At 42.1% G+C, this 25000-nt stretch overlaps 1 protein-coding gene across 2 annotated transcripts in view; it reads right to left on the bottom strand.

Moving 5' to 3' along the window:
• LOC108410563 (liprin-beta-2-like) overlaps nt 1–25000 on the bottom strand; it is a 156019-nt gene that overhangs the window by 130612 nt on the left and 407 nt on the right. The window lies entirely within an intron of this gene.

The following is a 25000-nucleotide window of genomic DNA, read 5'->3' on the forward strand; positions in this document are numbered from 1 at the left end:
GACACTGTGGAGTAATTTCTTTGTACCTTATTGTGTGCTGTGCCCATAAAGGAGAATAAGTGTGTATAGTTAAAACACAGCTTTGGTTCCTGATTTCTCTGAGTTCTCTTGAGATTGTTAAAAGGGAATTCCACCAATAGATGCAAACACAACCATTCATGGTGTAGGTTTATTTGCAGTGGTGTGATGGGAACCAGACGTCTGAAGAGTTCAATGCCTCTAAAGGCTCCCTCACAGAAAGGCATTGCATGAAATGGTTATGAATAAGATGCCTGAAATGTTGTTTTACAATGGCTTTGAGATCAGGTTTTGGTCTAAAATGTATTTTTTAAAACACATTGATTATGGAGAGGTGCATGTAAGATAAGAAGATAAGATGCGTTTATTGTCATTGCACAGTGTACAACGAAATTGAGCAGCAGTCCAACGGCACTTCCTACAATACAAAACAAGTTAAACATAAGGCTAAAATATAGAAAGTGCAGATTTAAGGGGAAAAAATCTTGAATATAAAGAAAAAGGACTATAAAACTATAAGGGTCATTCCACTAGAATGGTTCAAATTGGACTTTGACATTTTCAAATTTTTTGCTTAAATGTATCATTGATCTGTAAACCTCACAGTCAAACATGTGACGGGGTCGAGTGTGACGGGGTTGAGTGTAACGGGGTCGAGTGTGACGGGGTTGTGATTTTTGCACAGAATGGCCGCTGCTCTACATACTGTATACCAGAGAGAGAGCACATGGCATGCATGAGATTCAGAATTAGCATATAGTTTTGAAATAAAAAAAACTTTTTTTATAAGTAATAGTTTTCTATCTTTTTTTCATGTGACGGTGTTGAGTCACTGAGTTTGGCGACCACAATATCACAAGATAAATGACCAAAATTAAATAAAAGAAGGAAGCCACTTGCCTGTCTTTGCTGTCCTGTTGTCCAAAAGACTTGAGTGATGTCACTTCTTGATGTATATGGATCATATGGATCATACCATTGTTTTTGTGGGGGAGATTCATTTGTGTTACGGGGTTGAGGGGTTACTTAGGTACAGAACTAAATAATGTGATTTTAATAAATAATTATCAATTAATTTTGAAAAATAATATCACAAACAATTAAACACAGACAGTTGTTTAGGTTGACATCAAAATATATGGACTTTTTTATAGTTGTATTTGGTATATTCTAAGTATACTTTCGTTGAAGGCCATGAGGGACATGACAAAATAGGTGGTGTCAGCAAAAATAAATAAATAAACAAAGTTCTCATAAAAAGATCAAATAAAAAAAAATACACTGTATTAAAGGAGATATTTCAATGTATGTGTAAAGCTGTTAAAATATAGATTTTTGTGACCCAGTAGATAAAATACACCTAAAGAGGAGATGAGGACTCAAAATGTGCCATTTCCATGGAATGACCCATATATTCTAAAACAGTCAATAGACAATAGACGGGTGAGGGAGCAGTTGTAGATGCACATTCCTTGGGCAGCTTATAGCGTTATATAATATAATACTGCACATCTAAGAATTATTGCACAGAAAGATCACAGACTGCACTCTCGAGAATAAATGAATAGTAAATAGAACAGAGGTGGAACACTGGAACAGTGTGCAGTGTCCTGTGAAGTCAGTGCCAGTACAGAGCTGTAGTGGAGCTCAGTCGGTTCTACTGTCAGTGTGTGTGTTTGGAGGTGTTCAGTTCATGTAGCACAGGTAGGGCGTTATAAAGCCAAATAGTCCCTAAAGAAAACTTTTTTTCTGATGCTGTCTGATGCCCGAGACGCTGTTTTGCGATAGCTGCTTTTTTTTTAATACTTTCTCAGGCTCAAAAGCTTTTTTTTCCACTCCATTCATGGCTGAGGGAGACATGAAGCGTGCAAAAACGTCAACTAGAGCCCAGAGAAAGATTCAGATCTACCACTCTTTCACCATCATCAGCATTACATATAAAAAGTCACAGGTTGGTTCACTGTTGGTTTGGGATAGTAAACTAAAAAACCTGCATTCATGTCATTGACATCACGACCTCTGGTTCCTATCACCACCACTCGGGAAAGCTTCTCTTCAATGAGCCATTTCACCTCAAACCTCTCTGAATGACTTACTTCACAACTCAGAGACTGAATTATGCAGAAAAGAGAACAGTTTAAACGTAAAATCGCAACGTTTCGTGCATTTTTAATCATATTTATTCTAATTGTAGTGTAAGAGTTTTGCGCAGTGCTGTATGAGTGACTGTGTACTACAAATGCAGTGAAAGCACAGATTCACCCGCTGTTTGTTACTTTGTGGTGTGTCACACCGTGGGAAAGAGACACACCCCACGTTTCAGTTCCCACTCAAACCCAACCTGACAAGTTCTGCCGCTATTCGCTTAATGACTGTTGAGAAAGTGAAACAGATCAGTCCAGAAATACACCTTGTGCTGCTCTCAGCGTCACTCAGCAGAATGGGCGACGCTGCACCGCACCGCAGGCTACTGCTGTCAACAAAGAGGCTCAGACCACCAAAGACGGCCTTCCTCACTCCACCACCCCTTCCCACAAATAGCCCCGTCTTATCTGACCGAGATACACACAGTGTGGGCGTGTTTGAACCACGTCTGCCCACAATAACATTTGCAGTGACAGTTAAACAAGCCCCAGTCATCTTAAGTTCATAGCTTTCCGGCCTGGGGAAACACTCCAACCGTCGTTTTCTGCAGAACTCTTTTATGGGTCAGCTTATATTTCACCACTGTGGAATAGCCTGCATTCAAATTCTGCTGCACCTGCGTCCGGTATTGTCCAGATTAGCCAGGGAGACGGAGACTTAGAGCAGCCTCCTGCACGGAAAGCACATTTCCAGCAGAAACTCAACACAGCTCAGCACTCGCCAGCAGGGAAACCAGAGCCAGAACAATGAGAACGTATCTGAAAAGCAAACTGCAGTTTTCCTCCAAATCCTGCAAACACACACTAAGGCATCCCCCGGTTTGCCCGCGCTGAGCCAACGACCAGGACGTTTTTGAGGTCAGCAGAAAGAAAAAAAGCTTTACCGTCTTCTCAGGAAAGGCAGGCAGAAGGTGAAGTGGCCCATGAAGAGCAGGTCGATTCCTTCAGGACATACGAGAAACCATCCAAGCACTAAGTCTCTGTCCTCGAAACGTGACGTTAAACCAAGCTTCAGTTCTGAAACAAGCCCCAAATAAGCGATCGATATGCTGTCTTGAACGTTCCTGACCTTTATGGTGATTCTTCAGTGAAAATCCAACACGGTTTCCCTCTTAACCCAAACGCAGTCAGTCAGCTCAGACATGCTGGGTGTCTGAGGTTTGCTTCACTGGAGCGGCAGTCGAGCTGTTGACTGCCCTTATTCTAATATACAATACAAAGTATGTGCTTTATAACATATTATAACACCTTTCACTTTTATAATAACAATTTATTCCTTTTATTACACCTGTCTTTGAAGATTCAGTGTAATGCTACTCTCTTAAAAAAGATGGTTTCAAGGGATCTACAGTAAAGAAAATGGTTCTAAATAGAACCATGAATACACAAAGAACCCTTTACACGCTTAGCTGTTCTCATCCTGGTGCTGCCTTTTTTAATTAAATAATGGGCTGGAGGTCAGGGAACCAGCCTCGTGACCGGAAGGTAGCCGGTTCGATCCACAGAGCCGACAGTCCATGACTGAGGTGTCCTTGAGCAAGACACCTAACCCCCAACTGCTCCCCGGGCGCCGTGGATTGGGCTGCCCACCGCTCCGGGCAAGTGTGCGCACTGCCCCCTAGTGTCTGTGCTCACAAGTGTGTATGTGGTGTTTCACTTCACGGATGGGTTCAATGCGGAGGTGAAATTTCCCCGTTGTGGGACTAATAAGGGCCACTTAATCTTAATCTTAATCTAAATATTAAGAGAATAATAAGAGTAGAAGCTCCGGTTTTCTGTTTTATTAACTTCAAATCTACAAACGTGTTTATTTATTTATTTTTTTAAGCGTTCTTTCAAATTTTCTCCCCTAATCAGTCACGTCCAGTTCCACCTACTGGTCAGGTCTCTGCCGATCACATGAGTCTAGGAGGCTGAGGAGTAGCACAAGCTTCCTCTGCGTCACGTGAAGCCACCACATCTTTTTGAATTGCCGCTGAAGCAAAGTTAGTGGGCAGCTGGATGTGCTGGTACGTCAGCTGATACAGTAGATGCCTGCACTGGCTACCATCCGGCTGAGTGATGGGGGGGCATCCCACCAATCCAGAGAGAGCGAGACCAATCGTGCGCTTGTGGGGACCCCCGGCCAGGGACGGCTGTAGCATCACCGGGGATCGAACTCGCAACCACCGAACAACAGGGCTTAGATGGTTGCACCACTCGGAAGCCAAAGAGGTTAAGAACCCCTGCAGTGTGTACAGAGAGATGAAAAATATTGATGATAGATATTATAAATGTTATCGTTTTAATCCAAAGAGGATGGAATGGACGGGGGTGGTCATTTTATAAAGGGGGCGTTTTTGTCTTTTTTTGGCCTCCCCTTACATCCCCCGTCAAATTGAGCCCCACCACTTAGCATCATGCAAACCTGCACGCCTAAACCATCACACACCTCAAACTGCACTGAGCTGTTAAGTAATCTCAAACCAGGTGAGTAGCTCCAACTCAGATTTAAGCTTTTCAGTGGTGCTGATAGGAACAAGGGGTCACGATAACCACGACACAAACATAGCCATTTTACTTACTATCCAAATCCACCCGTGAACCTACACACCTCTTCTTTTAGATTATATTTGCATGTGTTTTATATATGATGATGGTGGTAAAATAATTAAGAAACTAAAAAAAAAAAAAGTTTATTGGGGACCCTTTGGCCTGCATGTACCTCTCCGCCATGAATGTGTTTTCGAAAATACACTTTAAGCCAAAATCTTATCTCGAAACTGTTAATGTCTCAGGCACCAGGAGGCATATTCATAACCATTTTAGGTGATACCTTTCTGTGAGGCAGCTTTTAGAGGCATTAAACTCTTCAGATATCTGGCTCCCATCACCACCACCATGAACAAGTCTCTCTAGAATGGTGCATTTCATATCAAACCACTCTGAATGAGTTTGTTAACATCTTTGGAATTTGATTACTCAGAAATTTGGAAAATTTGGTGGAATTTCCCTTCAAGGATTGAGCATACCCACAATATGCTAGAAAATGATATTGTGGCCCAATGTGACATGTTATCGCAGTAACTATAACTAATATTATATTATATTGCCCACTTCTAGATTCAGGATGCGTAGCTGCTTCTACTGGTTTAACTATAAATCTTAAAAAATTATAAATCTTAATAACTAAAAACTTGACTATTCACTAAACTATCACTTTACCTGCTCCTTGCAGTTGGACAAATGCTGTAAAATGATTAAAGACTTCTGTTTATTAATAGATGCCACATGTAGGACGGCGTTACGCACATCACTGAGCTCCAGCTCCCTGGATACGGTTTCCGCGCATCATCATCAACATCATTCATTTCAGAGTAGCTGATGAGGTTGAAAGTTTACAGGAATTCCTAAATAATAAAAGTGTTGATAGAATATCCCCCATTCACTAGCAGGGATTCCCTTCAGATTGCATTTAATAGGGCATACTTTAATACTCCCAAGCCAGCTGGGCATTTCTCCCCAATTCCACGACTATAAAATACCCTGAGTTCTCTTAAAAGTGCCACGTTATTGCTTCAACTTCGCTCCATTCAACTGCAAATCCAGATTATTTTTATAACACAATATCTTTCTGCAAAAATGTGCCATAAAAAGCAAATTCTCCCCGACAACAAAGAGTTTAAGATCAGAGCTTTCTGGATTATTTTTCCAGGAGTTGTTTGCTCAGCGAGTTTGAATGGATCTCAAGGTCGGCCAGAGTGCGGGATAATATTCTATTCAAACTTTGGAGAGCTCACATTGCGATAATAAATAACAAATGATATTCTGTGCAGCCCGCACACCATTTACGATCCATTCGTGAATGCTCTCGCAATAAGAGGGGATAAGTGCGCTCTAGAAGACCCCCGGCCACAGATGCTACATTACACCACAAGCTCTCAGAAGTGCGTATTCATTTCACTTGTTCATGCCCCAACCTACATACTAAGCACCATGGACTTCTATTACTGACGCGCCAACAATTTAAGAGGCAGCCTCATTCGTCCGAACAGCGCACTGTCAACGCGCTGACTGATCGAAGGTAGAGTTACGGCCCTTTGTGGTGTTTATTTCTTACGCAGGGCAGACGGGTCTGAGCAATTGAGAAGTTAACAGGAAAGACCTGTCTATCAGGGAGACGGTGAAAACGGTGTGCATGTTCAGAGGCCTGGTTAAAAAGGGTCAAAATGACTGCATATGAAGTCCTACAGAGCGGATTTGGTGTAAAATGTTTCATTCTAGAAAAACTTAATGAGTCAGAATAGTTTACAATGGTGGTGATAGGAACCAGACGTCTGAGGAGTTGAATGAAATGGTTGCATATATGGGTTTTGAGTATTTTGGTCTATGTTTTTATTAATAACTAAGCTTATAAGCTTATAAGGCAAAATAGCACCCAAATAAGTTATCTGTTTGAATTGTCCACTTAAAAAAACTCAAAAACGACTGAGTTATGCAGAAATTTTGAACAATTGGTGGAATTCCCCTATAATTGCACTGCTACAGTACCTGCTGAACAAGCTAACTTTGGGTTGAACTCAGGCTTAATGGTGTCATCCACAGGCTCAGCATCTAACCAGCTTAATCATGACAGCAGCTTAGGCCGCTCTCCACAGCTGGCCTGCTCCAGGGCAGCTTATGCTGCGGTTTAGCTCAAGCGGGTGAGAAAAATCTGGTTCTTAACCAATCAAATCTGAACGAAAATGACAGGTGACTTTTGCTCAGAGCAATGACACGAAATTATGTAAGAAATGTTTTCTCGCTACACTGAATGCAGTATAATGACACACAAGGTTACAGACGTACTTTAGATCACAGTCCAAAGTTCATGGACTAAACTGTTGACATCTTCGGTCTTTCATTCATCCGGTCGGCCCAGCGTAGCCTGCTGGCTCAAAAACCCTTTTTATTTAAATACAGCCTGAGATTTTATCTACATCTTTTTCTGAGAGCCTAACAGATATAATATCAGTGTGGTTTAAGGCCTTATGTGAACTTCTGGGAACGCTACCATGGATACGTGCAGCTCCCCAGGCTCAGGCTAAAAAACGCAGGACGTCTGACTTCTCTGAGAGAGCCTGGTGTATTTTGTGCATTAGGGAGGGGACATGCGACGGACAGGCAAATCAACCAATCGTAAACTGTTCCTCTTGCATGATGATTTGACGCGCTATACGTTTCCGCTCTTTGGGTTTGGTGGACGCTCTTATCCAGAGGTTAAAGTAGCATTAGGAGTCTTGTCCAAAGACCCCTTTTCACTTTTCTCTATTTAATGCAGCAGAAGTCGGTATAGTAGGGGAAACATCACGGCAGCGGCAGCGTTTATGAGTTACGGACCACGCGGCTCTGTGCACGCATGTTTCGACACTTGTCCCACAGCAAATGTTAAGCTTAAGCTGAAGTCATTTCACTGCAAATGAGCTTATTTTAAGCTTATTTAACTTATTATCAAACCTCATTTTATTAAGTAAACTTATCTCACTACACTGGCAGATAATGCTGCTTGTCTAAGAAATGGGCTTGTGTGACGTGGAGCGATGAGGCGGACGCACGTGCTGAGATAAGGATCCAAACAGGATCCAAAGACTTCACTTCAAACAGAACAAGCAAAACATCCAACACAAACAGCACAGGCCTACAGACATAGCCAACAAAGATCAAACAAGAAAACACAGGGCTTAAATACAAACGGGGATAACGAGGAACGGGCAGAAAACAGGTGGAAACAATCAGGGGCGGAGTCACGAAACAAGGGGGCAGGACAGTGAAGAATCAAAACAGACGCACGTGGACAGGACTGAAAGGTAAACAAAAGCACATGAGGAGTGGGAGGGGCCAATCATGACAGCGTGAAACAAGCTAAATTATCTGCCAGTATGGTGAGACACTTTTACTTCATAAAATGATTTAAAACAGGCAAATAAAATGTGAATTTCCCCGCTGTGGGACTAATAAAGGATTATCTTATCTTATAAAAGTTTAGAAATAAGCTAAACAAAAAAATTTTATATTGCGTGCACAACCATCTCAAAATAAGAAATATTACGTATATTTCTTTTGCCCAGATATCATTTTTTGCAGTGTTATATATTATCATGGCAGTTAGTTTGCTCTGAGCTAGCCCTTTACAGCTTTAGAGACGTTATAATATTAACTTTAGACGGGGGAAAACGTAACAATGTCAAAAGACATTGTTCACTTTACACTCAGCATCCACAACTATATTCTAGTTAAGCTCAGATTTACCAGCTCACACCAGCTGATCCTGTTGGGTTACTTATCATACAACTCTAATTTACCTGGGTTGTTATGTAAACAGTTCTCACAGAGAAGCTTGTACACACTGTGAATCTGGCTGATCTCTGAAAATGAAAGCTGCTCCATCACAAACAACAGCTCAAATAAATAACATAAGAAGAAAGGACATGAAAGTAAATCTCTCCATCAAAGAAACTAAAAAGGAGGATTTTGTCTAGATAAGATAAGATAATCCTTTATATATATATATAGTAATATAAGTAAGGCAGTCAGTAATAGAAACGGGAAACAGTGTAAACATTATAAACATAAGTGTATATTGTATGTGTGTGTATTGTTTGTGTGTATATTGTGTGTGTGTATTGTATGTGTGTATATTGTGTGTGTGTATTGTATGTGTGTGTATTGTTTGTGTGTATATTGTGTGTGTGTGTGTATTGTTTGTGTGTATATTGTGTGTGTGTATTGTATGTGTGTGTATTGTTTGTGTGTATATTGTGTGTGTGTGTATTGTTTGTGTGTGTATTGTTTGTGTGTGTATTGTTTGTGTGTATTGTATGTGTGTGTATTGTTTGTGTGTATATTGTGTGTGTGTATTGTTTGTGTGTATATTGTATGTATGTGTATTGTTTGTGTGTATACTGTGTGTGTGTATATTGTATGTATGTGTATTGTTTGTGTGTATACTGTGTGTGTGTATATTGTGTGTGTGTGTGTATTGTTTGTGTGTATATTGTATGTATGTGTATTGTATGTATGTGTATTGTTTGTGTGTATATTGTGTGTGTATTGCATGTATGTGTATTGCTTGTGTGTATATTGTGTGTGTGTATTGTATGTATGTGTATTGTATGTGTGTGTATTGTTTGTGTGTGTATCGTGTGTGTGTATTGTATGTATGTGTATTGTTTGTGTGTATATTGTGTGTGTGTATTGTATGTATGTGTATTGTATGTGTGTGTAGTGTTTGTGTGTGTATCGTGTGTGTGTATTGTATGTGTGTGTATAGTTTGTGTGTATATTGTGTGTGTATGGTCTATTTTGTCATAACGCTGCCACTGCTGTAATGTTTTCCCTACTACTTCAACTTCCACCATGCCAAACTCGGAAGTGTGAAAAGGGTCTATTGGTGTCGCATGCTGCGCTTGCCTGGGTGGGGACTCAAGCCTAGTCTGCTGGAAGGAGGCCAGTAAGAGAAAAACAGACCAGCGAAAGCAAAGCGGTGCGTCTGTCGCTCACATGCAGCAGGACGTTGGTAATGCATCAAATAAAACTTCTGAACTTTTAAAGCCGTAACGTCATGAACTTCACAAATGTCTTACTAGGAAAAGTAGATTGTCATTCTGAAAAAAGGCCATTTTTGCTGCTGACTCGGCAGCATTTCACAGCAAATGTGCCAAAAAAAACGGGTCCATTTCCATTTTTTCTACATCAGTTGAGCACAGTAGCTGCACTTTACACTGCGTGAAAATGTCATTATGAATGGACCAATAAAAATGCATTAAAAAAACTCTTAAAAACAACATGAACTGACATTAAAAGTTAGGAATGTTTTTGCTTTCTCCTGTAAAGTTACCATTTTAGAAATACTTGTTTTTCGCTAAGGTTTGTATTCCACTGGACGAGTAAATACTAGGCAGAGAATCGCATGGGCATTGGAATGAGTTCACACGGATATGGAAATGCAACTCACAAAAGCCCAGTATTTGTGGTCAACTGTGCAAGGGCAGAGCCTCTGAGGTTGATACTACCAAGACCTAATTGGTCATCATATCTATTACACCCTAACTGGTAATGTATTTACATTATTCCAGCTTACTGTATATCAAATAAGCATTTACTGTGTGAGCTCATGATGGGACGGGTCCACTTAAAGTAGCGCGATATCCGTAATAAAGTCCAGCTGAGGTTTTCCTCACCACACTTACAAAAGTTCAAACTACTGCTGTTGAAAAGTGTATTTGTTGATGTTCAGGCACACCAGTGCACTAGTTATGGACCCAGTACACAGCAAAGCAGGCTTAGGATATCACTGCTGTCGGAACAAAACCTTGAATCTTCATTTTTGTCATTTTTTAGTTGTTGACATAATTTGAAAGTACGTATTGTCCTTTACATTACGTGTAAAGTTAATGATGAACGGACCAACGGAAAAGACCCCAAATGACTTGGGAAAAAAATCTGGTTCCATTGACTTACATTATAAGTAGAGCATGTTTTTTCCTTCTCCTGTAAAGTTACTATTTTGCAGACACGAGAATTTGTTCTGACAACAGTGATACATTGTACATCCCTAAGCTACCATTGAACCGTTTGAGCCAAACATGAGAACACTGTGCCCATTAACCTCGGGGTGAAACTCAAACAGCTCTGTGTATAATCATCACGGCGGTGGCTGTGAGTAATCATTGATGAGCTCTTTAACCACTAAACCCTCCACTGACATTGTGTGGGAAATTCAATCCGCTCTGGTTTTGAATCCCTCCTGAAGGTCCTTTAGTGTTCCACTGTGAAGTCTGTCATCCTAAATGTCAGCATCACCCAGGTGAAGTGTGGCCATGGTCATTACACGGCCTTCTCCCGCTCACATCAACCGTGATGCTAAAGCTCAACAGGGGACGCAAAACACAGCACGTCATGTTTTGTGTTACAAACGCACCACTTTGAAAGGTACATAGTATGGAAAAGCCAATTTCCGTGGCTTGTTGTGGCATTCAAACGCTAAAGTTTCCAAACAGTCTACAGTCTGGGGCAGTCGTGGGCTGGAGGTTAGGGATCTGGCCCTGTGACCGGAAGGTCGCCGGTTCGATCCCCACCTAACCCCCAACTGCTCCCCGGGTGCCGTGGATAGGGCTGCCCACCGCTCCGTGCAAGTGTGCTCACTGCCCCCTAGTATGTGTGTGCTCACTAGTGTGTATGTGGTGTTTCACTTCACGGATGGGTTAAACGCAGAGGTGGAATTTCCCCGGTTGTGGGATCAAAAAAATTATCATAAAAACAATATGGAAAATAAGCACCAAAAACAGCCCATTTTGAATTCACTGGTTTTGAGATATCACACAAAAACACCGCCTAGATCCACCTACTCAGCCTACGAGAGTTTAGCCCCACCTGTTCACGCTGACGTTAAGAGTGTTTCGGCCCAGGCTGCTTTTTGACAGAAAATACAGGGCAGCCAATCAGAACAGAGCTCATTTACATATATCAGTATTGAAGCCACAGCAGCCTGTTTAACTCTCAGGCAGTAAGGTTAGAAAATAGCAGTGTAAGAATGGGTTACACACACGTTTGGCACATAACAACAGCCATTCCAAAGAGGTCTGCTGTGAAATGCTCCGTTCTAGAGAAACCTACCAAGTCAGAGCTGTTCAAAGTGGCGATGACAGCAACCAGAGCTTAATACCTTTGCAACCGATGCACTGAATTATGCAGAAATTCTGAAAAGTCAGTGGAAATCCCCTTCAAGCGTTTTTTTTACCTTAGTACAGCTTCTTATGCCGCATATTTTAAATGAAAGATTTCATTTACAAACAGACTTATCTAAAGCGTGCATTAATGAACCTTTAGAAAAGACCTGGATCCAGGTCTGAAGCAGATCAGAGAGAAAGTAGCGTCAGCAAGAGGTGTCAGGCCAATAAAGCCGGCACGTCAACACCGCTTAATACGGGAAACATCAAAAGATCAGCGCCTTCCAGAGCAGCCAGAGCAGCGCCACTCAGCACCCCCACCAACCCGTCCCATGTGTGCTCAGGATGGAAGATCATAACAGAACCACCATCTCCTGCTTTTCTCTGTGGTTTTCCAGGGCTGTAAAAACGCAACGTGAATTTATGTTATAATCAATTATAATCGATTGTAATAGTACTCAATTAAGTGCACTCATTTTTAGGCATCATATGATTTGGTAACAATTTATGTTGTAAGAAACACATTTATATAAAGCCCAAATTAGTTATTTTTTTATTTGGTTTATTCAGTACATATTAATCTGTCATTATTATGGCCTGTTTTAGTGCATAATTTGAAATCTGTTGTGTCAAAATGGCTCAAATTGCATTACAATTTGTAATAATGTACAATAACAGGTTGTTAAGACATTAATCAAATCAAATCAAATCAAATTTATTTGTAGTGCTTTTTACAACGGATGTTGTCACAAAGCAGCTTTACAGAATTTCGGAAAAGACAAAGTTTTAACAGGAGTGTAAAAATGTACAGAACCCCCCCCGGTGGGCAAGCCAGGGGCAACAGTGGCAAGGAGAACCTCCCTCAGAACTGAGGAAGAAACCTTGGGAGGAACCAGGCTCACCAGGGGGGACCCGTCCTCCTCTGGTCAAACTACCTACAAATGATTATACTACTAATATTAATAGCAGTAATATTGGTATTAGGAATAACTAGGAGTCTATGAGAACATCAGAGTAGGGTGGGCAGCTCGTCCAAGGCAGGTGGTGGCAGCTGGGCCGTGGGCAGCTGGTCTGAAGTGGGAAGCAGGATAGCATACATTATTATGCAACTACTGAGCATGAAAAGCTAATCTATAGTCATATTATAACTTATTAATTTTATTAATAAATTTTATTTATTAGGAATTTTATTACTACATTCCTGTAGACGAATTATGAAGTTGCTTTAGAGCTAATAAGGGTTATAAGAGAATAAGCTCCAATTCTCCTCTAACAAGATGAGGTTTTGATCAGTACTGCCTGGTCAGTTATGTGCATAACAATATCTCAGTGTTTCCTGTGCATTGTTATAATTTACTACGTAATGTTAATGATTTTCTCATAACAGGCCTCCAAATATGAACTAATGCAGGTCAGAATGAATAAAGCTTAAGGCAAAGTGAAATAAACATTTAAAATGTTTCATTTTTGCTTTTTGAACTAAGAACAAAACCTTAAAGATGTTCCTCAGCAGGTCCTGCACTTCTTTCTCTTATTTTCTCCTGCAGCTGTAACGTTTATGTGGCTTTAAGAAACTTTCACACGACCCATTTTCAAGCTCTCTATAATCCCTTAGAATAAAAGGGGCTGCGTCTGTTACTCCGCCTTTAAACCTGACATGCTGTATGTAAATTAGCTGTGTTGCAATTTGTCCAAAAAAGCAGTCCAGGTCAAACTTCAGTGTTAATGGGTGGGGCTAAACTGCTGTAGCGGATATTTGTAAATGAGTTGGTTTTTGTGACATCACAGAAACAGTGAATTCAAAGTCTTATTTACGTTCTGTGTATGGACCGTATGAAACGGGGCATTAACAGCATGTTTTAAAAATCGTGTCAATGTTTGCACGTTGCTTTGAACTCCATTATTTTAAAGTGAGGGAAATTCATGCTGCCATGATATGAACCCTTAAAAAAAACAGTTGTACCTAAAATTCTATGGCGATTTTCAAATGGAAAAAATCCCCCAAAAAGCCTGGTTTCTTCCTTTTGGTGTTTACACTCACCGGCCACTTTGTTCAGTTGCTTGTAAACACAAATAGCTAATCAGCCAATCACACGGCTGCAACTCACTGCATTTAGGCCTGTAGAGGTGGTCAAGACGACTTGCTGAAGTGCAGACCGAGCATCAGAACGGGGAAGAAAGGGGATTTAAGGGGCTTTGAACGTGGCGTGGTTGTTGGTGCCAGACGGGCTGGTCTGAGTATTTCAGAAACTGCTGATCTGCTGGGATTTTCACACACAACCATCTCTAGGGTTCACAGAGAACGGTCCGAAAAAGAGGAAACATCCAGTGAGCGGTCAGTTGTGTGGACGAAAATGCCTTGTTGATGTGAGAGGTCAGAGGAGAATGGGCAGACTGGTTCCAGATGATAGAAAGGCAGCAGGAACTCAAATAACCAACCAGAATCTCTGAGGAAGGTTTCCTGCACCTTGTTGAACGTCTGCCACGAAGAATTAAGACAGTTCTGAAGGGAAAAGGGGGTCCAAACTCTTACTAGCAGTGTATATTCCACTACTAGGTAATTAGTGATGCATCTTCAGTATATTTGTAAATGTATTCCATAATCATGCTAATATAATCAAATCAAATCTTGTCGAAATCTAAGATTTAATGATGCACGTGACATTCGACCTAAAGAATCATAATAAACTGAATAGCTGTGCGGTTAGAGATTCACGGCGCTCGCGTTTCCGTCCTCATGGTGGTGTTAACCTAAGGAGACAGATGCAGGGTGATGCAGGGCACCTGCAGGAAAGAGCAAGGAAAGGTGATCTGTTGCGTAACGTGGGTCAGATGCGACGCTGCCTTGCACCCACACAAGGCCGCATTGTTGCCTATCTGGCTGCAAGCCGTGTGCTCTGCTGCGACGGACAATGTGAGATGACTTCTATCCGGGGCGTAGCGGCATAACACGAATCCAAAAGTCAACAAAAAACTACAACAATCTGCTTCAAAGTGCAAGACGGTGCTGAGCTGCTGAGCTGTTCCTTGACAGTCCTGCACCTACAAGCTAAGTCAACCATATAAAACCCAGCTCAAATGACAGCAGGATAAGGTTTCAGTTGCACGCTTGCAGCTCAGGCCTCGTGACTTTGCCACTAGGCGCTGCACCATGGGTACTTATCACTTGACTGCCGAGAGAAATGAAACATTTCTGCTCCTGTAAAGCAACAATGCACAGCAGAACAGGCCCAGACCTTCATCACAGGCCCAGACAAAGCTCTCCAAAACCAACAACGACTGCAGAATAAAGACCACCAAGACCAAAAAGCAACATTAATGATAATGGCATCATAGAAACCAATATTAGATTTCCAATATGATCGTTCTTTTTTTATTCTAATAACATTGAGGCTAACGGACCTGTATTTGCAACACACTACACGTCTGCACAACTGAACATACAGAGACACATTACATCACTTCCCTGCGTCTTAATTTGAAGCCCTGCCTTGCATTTATTTGGGGTGTTCCAGACAGGGAGTGAGCCTAATCTTGGACTGCACAGCATTCCGAATAGATCTTAGTCCCTGTCCAGGAAACCAGCCCGGGATGTTTTGCCTGATTCAGCTAATGAACTAATTAAGAGGCTCTTCCTGAGCTGAAGCGGGTGTGTTGGAGCTGAACCAGGGATGGGTACCACTGTTTACTGGACCAGTCAGTCTTCCTGTCTTTTATTTATGTGCCACAACATTGGCCTCAACACACTGACATAAACTCAGTATACATCATTAAACTAAGTTCATCAAAGTTGCACATTTAATTAAATCTGACTGCAAAATGAACGAACACAACTTTCATCTTATCATATCTGTGCAATCCAACTTGCTTCTGGTGGGAATGTAAATTTGAGTGTAGCCATTCAACCCCTTAAATGGGCAGGGCCCTTTATTATTACACGCTGCTATGACCTAAGACCAGCTCAACTGTAGGTACTGAATAATAGGACTGTAAAAAGCCTGGGATTTTAAGGGGTTAATGACTTCGTAAGAATGCCTGATTTGTGGTTAACTAACCAAAACTACTATCAATGTTGTTTATAATAACAATAACACGAATGCAAATGGCAATCCAGGGAAAAAAGGGTGGGATTATTTTACGTGCACGTGATGCTGCCCCTATTCCATGTTACATTTAAAGACATATTACACTGTGCCTTTGCTCCGCCCATAAAATAAACAACACAACTATTATGAACATAGCTGGGGCAGACGTATCTCATACACTGCAGTCACACAGCATTTTAATATGTGATTTTAGGAAAATAATCACTCTTCACAAACTTCATTCTATCGTGATTCTTTCCAGTCGTCGTAATTTCAACACTAAGATTACACAAACTGAACAGTAGGGGGTGCAATGCACTCCACCTAGGAGCACAGCCAACTGTAAACCTGTCTTCTGTTTTGTTTATTACATCATTTAAAAATACGGAGCAGTTGTGAGCTGGAGGTTAGGGAACCGGAAGGTCGCCGGTTCAATCCCCAGTGCCGACAGTCCATGACTATGACAGTCCATGCGGATAGGGCTGCCCACCGCTCCGGGCAAGTGTGCTCACTGCCCCCTAGTGTGTGTATTCAGTAGTGTGTATGTGGTGTTTCACTGCAAGGATGGATGAAAGTTCCCTGTTGTGGGACTAATAAGGAGTCACTTAACTTAATACCAGAGATTCCTGACCACCAGGCAGTGGACTGAGCCGCAGCAGTGAGCAAGGAGGAGTAGGCAGCCTAAAAGCTGCTCCACTCCACTTACTATTATTCTTAATGGAATTAAAATGATTATGAACCTTTATCTTAATAAGAAACATTACAAGCTTTGAATGGAAATAATAACAATTTGATTTAAAATATAACCACAGCGGGGGCGGCACGCCTCACAGTGAGGAGGGCCAGGGTTCGATTCCCCGGCCGGGTGACCGGGGTCCTCTCTGTCTGTGTTCTCCCCGTGTCTGTGTGGGTTTCCTCCGGGTTCTCCGGTTTCCTCCCACAGTCCAAACACATTCAGTCAGACTGATGCTAAACTGCCTCTGGGTGTGAGTGACTGTCTGTGTCTGTCTGTCTGCCCTGCGATGGACTGACAACCTGTCCAGGGTGTATCCTGCCTTCCGCCTGATGACCGCTGGGATAGGCTCCAGCAAACCCCCCCACCCCCCCCCCCCATCTGGATGATCTTTGTGATCGATGTTCCCAAACTCCAGCTACCTTGTCTCCGTGTTTGGCTGCTTCTCCTCTGTTCTCGATTCAAGGACTGATCCTCGTTCCCTAGTCGGTCCGTTTGGTTCATCGCCCAAAGATTCTACTATGTCAGCTGCATATTCCCGTGTCCTTGCTTTAATGCACCCTTTCAGCTAGACGTCCCACTCCACCTTCATTTGAACTTCGGAAAAAATTAGACACACACTTAAAGGCGACACGTGACTTTCTTCGCGTATGGGGCCCTTTTTTCTCCTTCTTCTCTGACGTTCCCAATATATCACAGCGATTAATTTAATTGTTAATCTTTTTTTTTTGGTTTATTTTATTTATTTATTTTATTATTACTCTTATTTGTAAATATATAGCTGTGCACATGTTTGTGTATATATATATATATATATATGTATGTGTGTATGTAGGTATACATGTGGGTATGTATATGTTTGACACTCAACCTTGTCTGGTGTGGTGACACAGGTAATGGGGTGGATGTGGGTGGATGTGGGTGGTATGGGTTTAGTTGGATTGGGAGATTTGGGATGGCTTATTCGGTTAGTATTCAGGAATTCGGGAATAACCATTCAAAATCTATGCATGTATCTTGTTTCAGCTTTGTAAGCCTTTTCCTTCCTTCACACCCAATAAACAGAATGGACCAAAAAAAATATATATATATATATATATGACTTGTCCCCTGCAAACTCCCCATACACACTCCCCACTGGTCCATCAAAGCCCTGGTCTGCTTCATGCTGTCTAAAAGGTTGGAAACCCCTACACTCTGCGAACATTTCACAAAGGATGCACCGACAGAAACAGTCCAAATTCACCTGGAATAAAATGAACGGCTTTGTGGATGGAGCAGAGAGTCTAAACGGCTACTGCTTCACTAACTTTGTTGTAAAGTTTCCATTTCGGAGACATGAGGGGTCATTCCAACAGCAACAACACAGCCATACGCGAAAGTTTGGACATCCCCCCCCAGTGAGAAGACATGTTCTGATGATTTCCAAAGGGGAAATAAGTTAATAGATAACACACATGAGTTAACACGAAGGGGATTATGACATTTCTGTATAGTTTAGTGCAATTTCTATTCATATATTCAGCAAATAAATAGGCGTGGGGTGCCAAAACTTTTGCACACGACTGTGAAAATGAGAACTGCCCGCAAAATTGTCCTGTAGAAGAAAAGTAACCAAAAACTGGGCTTTTAGTTTGTTGTCAAAACGGTCAAACAGACGGTAAAGACACTGAGCTCTGAGTGTAAATCGCTGCTGATGGCTCTTTGCTTTGATGAGGGAGTCATTTGCTTTCGCATATTCGTTTGCAATAATTTCCAAAACGTGAGTGTTATATTGAAATGCTGAGGCCGGCGGCATGGAGCGGCACAACAGCCTGGCGACCCCGTGCCCAACTCAGACGGGCCGATATTCTCTGGCAGCTGAGTGTAAGGCGGCGCCCCGTGAGAGTAGCAGAGGAAATGTCAGTCCAGAGCAGGTGCACTGGAGTGTGTGTGTGTGTGTGTGTGTGTGTGTGTGTGTGTGTGTGTGTGTGTGTGTGTGTGTGTGTGTGCGCAAAAGCCTGGGGAAATGTCAGCAGCCCTTTTAATGCAGGAAAGCCCCGTTCGCAGACCAGAACCTCAGCATCATGTTCTCGTCTCACAGGTCCACCCCAGCACAGTGAATGCTCACCAGGTAACAGTCCTACAGCATTTTCTACAGAACGCAAAGTCAGTACCAGTACGATTTGTTCAAAAACACTGCTGAAAAAGATTCTGAACACCACAAAGCTTTATGATGTTACTGTCTTTGACACCTTATGTCATGCTTTTGCACTGAGGCCTTTGACGTTTATTTATAATGTGTAATGTCAGTGTTTTTGGACACACTACAAAGACCAGATATTTAATGTTCAAACGGATAAACTTTATTGTTTTTTGCAAATATTCACTCATTTTGAATTTGATGCCTGCAACACGTTCCAGAGAAGTTGGGACAGGGGCGTGTTTCCCACTGTGTTACATCACCTTTCCTTTAACACTCAATCAGCGTTTGGGAACTGAGGACACGGATTGTTGGAGCTTTGTAGGTGGAATTCTTTCCCATTCCTGCTTGATGTACAGCTTCAGCTGCTCAGCAGTCCGGGGTCTCCGCTGTCGTATTTTGAGCTTCATAATGCGCCACACATTTTCAATGGGAGACGGTCTGGACTGCAGGCAGGTCAGTCTAGTACCCGCACTCTTTTACTACGAAGCCACGCTGTTGTAACACGTGCAGAATGTGGCTCAGCATCGTCTTGCTGAAATAAGCAGGACGTCCCTGAAAAAGACGCTGCTTGGATGGCAGCAGATGTTGCTCCAAAACCTGTATGGACCTTTCAGCATTAATGGGGCCTTCACAGATGTGCAGGTTACCCCTGCCATGGGCACTAACACCCCCCCCCACACCATCAGAGATGCTGGCTTTTGAACTTTGCACTGAAAACAATCCGGACAGTCCTTTTCCTCTTTGGCCCGGAGGACACGACGTCCATGATTTCCAGAAACAGTGTGAAATGTGGACGCGTCAGACCACAGGACACTTTTCCACTCTGCGTCAGTCCATCTCAGATGAGCTCGGCCCAGAGAAGCCGGCAGCGTTTCTGGGTGGTGTTGATATGTGGCTTCGCTTTGCATGGCAGAGTTTTAACTTGCACTTGAGCGACGAACTAAGTTCACTGACAGGTTTTCTGAAGCGTTCCTGAGCCCATGTAGATGATGAAATCCCTAAATTCCTGCAGTTGCACGTTGAGAAACGTTGTTATTAAACTGTTGGACTATTTGCTCACGCAGTTGTTCACTAAGTGGTGAACCTCGCCCGTCCTTGCTTGTGAACGACTGAGCCTTTCAGGGAGGCCCCCTTTATACCCAATCATGACACTCACCTGTTTCCAGTTAATCTGTTCACCTGTGGAATGTGCCAAACAGGTGTTTTTTGAGAATTCCCCAACTTTCCCAGTCTTTTGTGGCCCCTGTCCCAACTTCTCTGGAACGTGTTGCAGGCATCAAATTCAAAATGAGTGAATATTTGTGAAAAACAATAAAGTTTATCCGTTTGAACATTAAATATCTCGTCTTTGTAGTGGATTCAGTTGAATGTACGTTGAAAAGGATTTGCAAATCATCGTTTTCTGTTTTTATTTATGTTTTACACAACGTCCCAACTTCACTGGAATCGGGGTTGTAAATTTCTGCATATCTTTTGGATGAGATGTAAACCCAGCCACAGTAAAGAGGTCTGATGTGAAATGGTTCATCGCTGAGGATCTTACAGACACTGACACAGTGGTGGTGATAGGAACCGTGATGTTGTGATGTCTATAACACAAATATCGGCATTTTATTTACTATCCAAAATGACCACTAAACAAACACACCGTCTGAGTTTTATATGCAATGCTGATTATGGCAAAATAGTGGTAAATCTGAAAAAATTACACTTCCTTTAAGTACCACTTTGCTTTGCAACACTAAACATGTACCTCTCTACCAGGTTTAAGGACAAGAAATATCTCAAAACTATCATAAAACCATGTCTCAGAGCTTATTGGTAACCATTTCATGCAATGACTTACTGTAAGGGGGCTTTTGGAGGCATTAAGCACTTCAGACGTCTGGTTCCTATTACTGCCACTGTGAAGAGCTTTTAGTTGGGAAGTTTCTGTAGAACAGAGCATTTCATACCAAACCACTCTGAACGGCTTTGTTTATGCCCCAATCTTGGACTTTTGCTGAAATTTCAAAAGCTGGTGAAATTCCCCTGTAATCAAACGCTTTGCCTTCCCTTCTTGCAGTATGCAGTTGCCTGTGCTGACAAATAGACAGCCAGCTGTGCTTATTTGATCTGTGAGGGATATTTATGACATGCAGTAGCTAAAAACATTGACATGATGTACGCATAGCTACGTGTACAACACCTATTCACTTAGAAACAGAGTTCAGAAGGCCTGAGTCCAAAAACGCGGCATCAGGTGGAGAAGACAGCAACATCAAATAGCTTCATAGTCTTTTTCAGAGATTTCTTTCAGTGTTTTTGAACAAATTGTCCTGGTGAAAGTCTAATTATACAGAAATTTTGAAAAATTGGTGGAATTTCCCTTTAAATTGGCTTGAATTCTGCTTGAAATGTCTGTGCTGACCTTATCAGTTAGGGTTCACCGTGCATGACTGTCTAAGATGCAAACATCTACCAACAGTTCTTGCTGTAGCAAGAGCACAAACACAACCAGGACGCAGGACATTCCCTCAAAACAGCTACAGAGGAGTAACTGAAACCCCATTAAAATGAACGATGGAGGACCTGCTATTGTAAATAGTTCAGAAGCTTAAGCTGGGACAGCTCACAGGACGTCTCTGCTCATGAAGCCGCATTTTACAGCACAGTGAGCCTCGGAGCACGGGAAGCACAAACGAGATCATAAAAAGACTCCTGCGATGTGCAGAGGGCCCGCACGAGTCATTCTGTGTTTGGTCGTGTGGTGAGCGAATCGCTGATCTCATTAAAAGATCCTCCTGGGAAAAACACGGGCGGGACAGAGAACCGGTCCATCAGGCCGTGCTCACGCACCTCAGCAGGCCAAACACATGAGAAGCCCAAGGGTGTTCTCACACGTCCGCAGAAGCAGCAGAGAGGTGTTCTCTCCTGCCACTGAGATTCTCTGGAACAGTCTGGCTCGGTTCTAACGGGCCGGGTCCGCTCCAAACCTGGCTGGAGGTTCTCGCTTGGTGGGCGGAGACAGGCCCTGCTCGTGTAACCATGGGACACTGGTCTCCTCAGTGTGTCTCTTCGGACAGTGACAGAAATAAATACTTTTATCACATATTATATATTAATATATTAATCATTGTCAGGGTCTTTTTGAGGATATTGAGGAAATTGCTTCTGCAAATGAAAAGTGTCCTTTTTTCGCCTGTTTGTGTTTTGAAGTCTGGTCTGAAGACACTGCCCGCTGCACTGTGTGAACATTTCATGATAAATGGACCAGTAGAAAAGGTCTAAAATTACTTAAAGGGAAACTCCACCCATTTTTCAAATCTTCTGCATAGTTCCTTGGGTGAGATGTAAACAAAGTCGTTCAGAGTGGTTTGAGATGAAATGGTTGGCAGTAGAGAAACAGACTGCTTTACAGTGGTAGTGATAGGAACCAGGGGTCACAATGTTTACAACATAAATTAAAGTCATTTTACTCCCCATCCAAAGCCACCAATCCACCTACACAGGTCTTCTGAATTTTTATATGTTGAGGACAGTAAAAAACTGTAAAATGCGGAAAATAAAGTTTTCTTTTGGGACTATTTTGCCTCACAACACCCTGCATGTACCCTTCCACCATGAACGAATTGAAATAAATGGGTTAGTAAGTCGTTTTAGGCCAAAACTTCATCACAAAACTATCACAGAACAACGTCTAGGCATCAGGAAGTGTATTTATAACCATTTGCATAGAAACTTTCTGTGAGGGAGCTTTCAGAGGTGTTAAACACTTTAGACGTTTGGTTCCTATCACCACCACTGTGAACAATTCTCAGTCGTTCAGTTTCTCTAACAGAGCATTTCACACCAAATCACTCTGAATGACTTTATTTACATTTTAACCATTGGGTGGGACTTTTGAAAAGTTGTTTGAGTGGCCCTTTAGTAAATAAACATCTCGCTGTATTTTGGTCTCACAGCAACAGTTTGGAATTCATTGTGGCCCCAGCATTTTAAATTTTCTGGGCATTTTTGTAACGTTTAGGGGCCGTTTTTGCCCAGAAACAAAGTTCCTAAATGGTTCTTGACTTGAATAAAAGGCTCTAGAAATAAAAACTTTAATTATATAGACCTTTACATTATTTGGTTCTTTAAAGGGCCAATACCCCACATTTTCTTGCATTTTATTTATATTGTATTTTTTCCCTGAGGTCCACTTATATCACTTATAATATGGTTTTATGTATCAACAACAGCCATAGTTCATTTATATATGGCAATTTCAGTTTTCCAACCTCTTTTTTCTCCCTTAGAATTAAACAAACTGCTTTTGTTATTGTGCCTTTAAGACTGATGCATGTAAATGAGCTCTGTCCTGATTGGCTATCATGTATTGTGCCTCATTTAAAAAGCAGTACAGGCTGAAAACCTTTATATAACATCAGTGTGAGTAGGTGGGGCTGTACATTAAATAAGTAGATATATCGTTGCTGAACAAAACCTCATATCTCCAAAATGGTAACTTTACAGGAGAAGGAAAAAACCTCCTTTACTTGTAATACAAGTCAATGGAACCAGACGTCTTTCCAAGTGATTTTGCGTCATTTCGTTTAGTGCATTCATCATGAAATTTACATACATTGTAAAGGACAACAGGCGTCTTCAAACACTGTCAAAAATTGAAAAACTTGTTTTTTGTGACATCACAAAAACAGGCAATTCAAAAGGAGCTGTTCTTAAAACTTACATTATATCTATGGACTGAATAGACAGAAGCACCGACGGTATGCTTTGAATATTTTCACAGTCTTAATGTACTACATCCATCATATGTGCACTTTAAACTCACACACCTGGGTTAAAATAGTGGTTCTTCGATTAATCATTGATTAAAAGGTTCTCTAGGGAACCAAAATGATTCTCTTACGGCACTGCACTGAAAGACAGGGGTTTAGTATCATCGTTCGGGTTCGTAGATGTGAAGTAAGATCCAAACTTGTGGAGTTAATGCCAGAATACAGTTCAAAGTGTATATAAACTTAGAGATCTGAATTCTTAAGCTGCCTCCTTTTTCAAGGGAAGTTGTCAAACAAGCGAAACATCTGTTTCCGAATTGGTCCCAAGTCTCTGAGGGACGGCCCATGACGGTCTCACCCCAGTTTCCCCAAGCAGCAGGAGAGCACAAAGCACAATAAAAAGGCAGAATAAAAACGGCTTTATCCCTGGGCTCGGGCACATGACCCTCACAGACGGCCTGCTCACTCCACAGACCCCTCACCACGAGAGAGCTCCACACCAGCCTGCCGGTGAGGAGAGCCGGCAGGAGCATGTGCGGCTCTTTTTAGCCTCAGCACTCCACGTCCTACCTCACCAAGCACTGCCACTTGCTTCACTACACAACATCACAGGACAAACTGGGTTGGAGAAACTTCCAACCACCAAGCCATCTCGTTAGTGACGTTGAAGGGGAACGTCACTGATTTTTCAAAATCTCTGCATAATTAAATGGATAAGATGTGAACAAAGTCATAAAGATTGGTTTGGTGTGAGACGCTCCGTTCTGGAGAAACTTACCGTGTCCAAACTGTCCACAGTGGTGGTGATAGGAACCAGACGTCCACCTCTAAAATCTCGCTCGCAGAAAGCTGTGACATGAAGTGGTTGTGAACATTTAAACTGCTGTCTGATGCACTTTTATGGCAGTTTTGTGATAAAACGATGGCCTAAATGTCGCTTCACGGATTTATTTGAATCTGTTCATGGTGGAGGGATACATAAAGGCAAAATAGTCCCCAAAGAAAGCACACTTTTCAGACTGATCACTATTTTACCGCCATCAACACTACACATAAAACCACGGCAAGGAAATCTGAGCCGCCGAACGAACCACACGCACACATTTTCCAAGCCGCTTATCAAAAGAGCCATTTCACCCTGAGCCACTCTGAACGACTCTGTCCCGGCTCAACCACTGAATTAGGCAGACGTTTGGTGGAACTCCCCTTCAACCTCTGCCAACAAAGAGCTTCCCATGTCTGCAGAATCGAGTTTAAAAGTACGCAGGCTGAAGTTAGATTCCCACTGGCCAGCTTCTTATTGGAGGTGTCCGGTCGAATAAGAAGCCAACCAGGAGCAGGAACTGTGTATGATGTGCACCACAGCTCAGGCTTTTCCTACACATACAT

The sequence above is a fragment of the Pygocentrus nattereri genome, chromosome 8 (genome assembly GCF_015220715.1).
Source record: "Pygocentrus nattereri isolate fPygNat1 chromosome 8, fPygNat1.pri, whole genome shotgun sequence".
NCBI classification, from domain to species: Eukaryota; Metazoa; Chordata; class Actinopteri; order Characiformes; family Serrasalmidae; genus Pygocentrus; species Pygocentrus nattereri.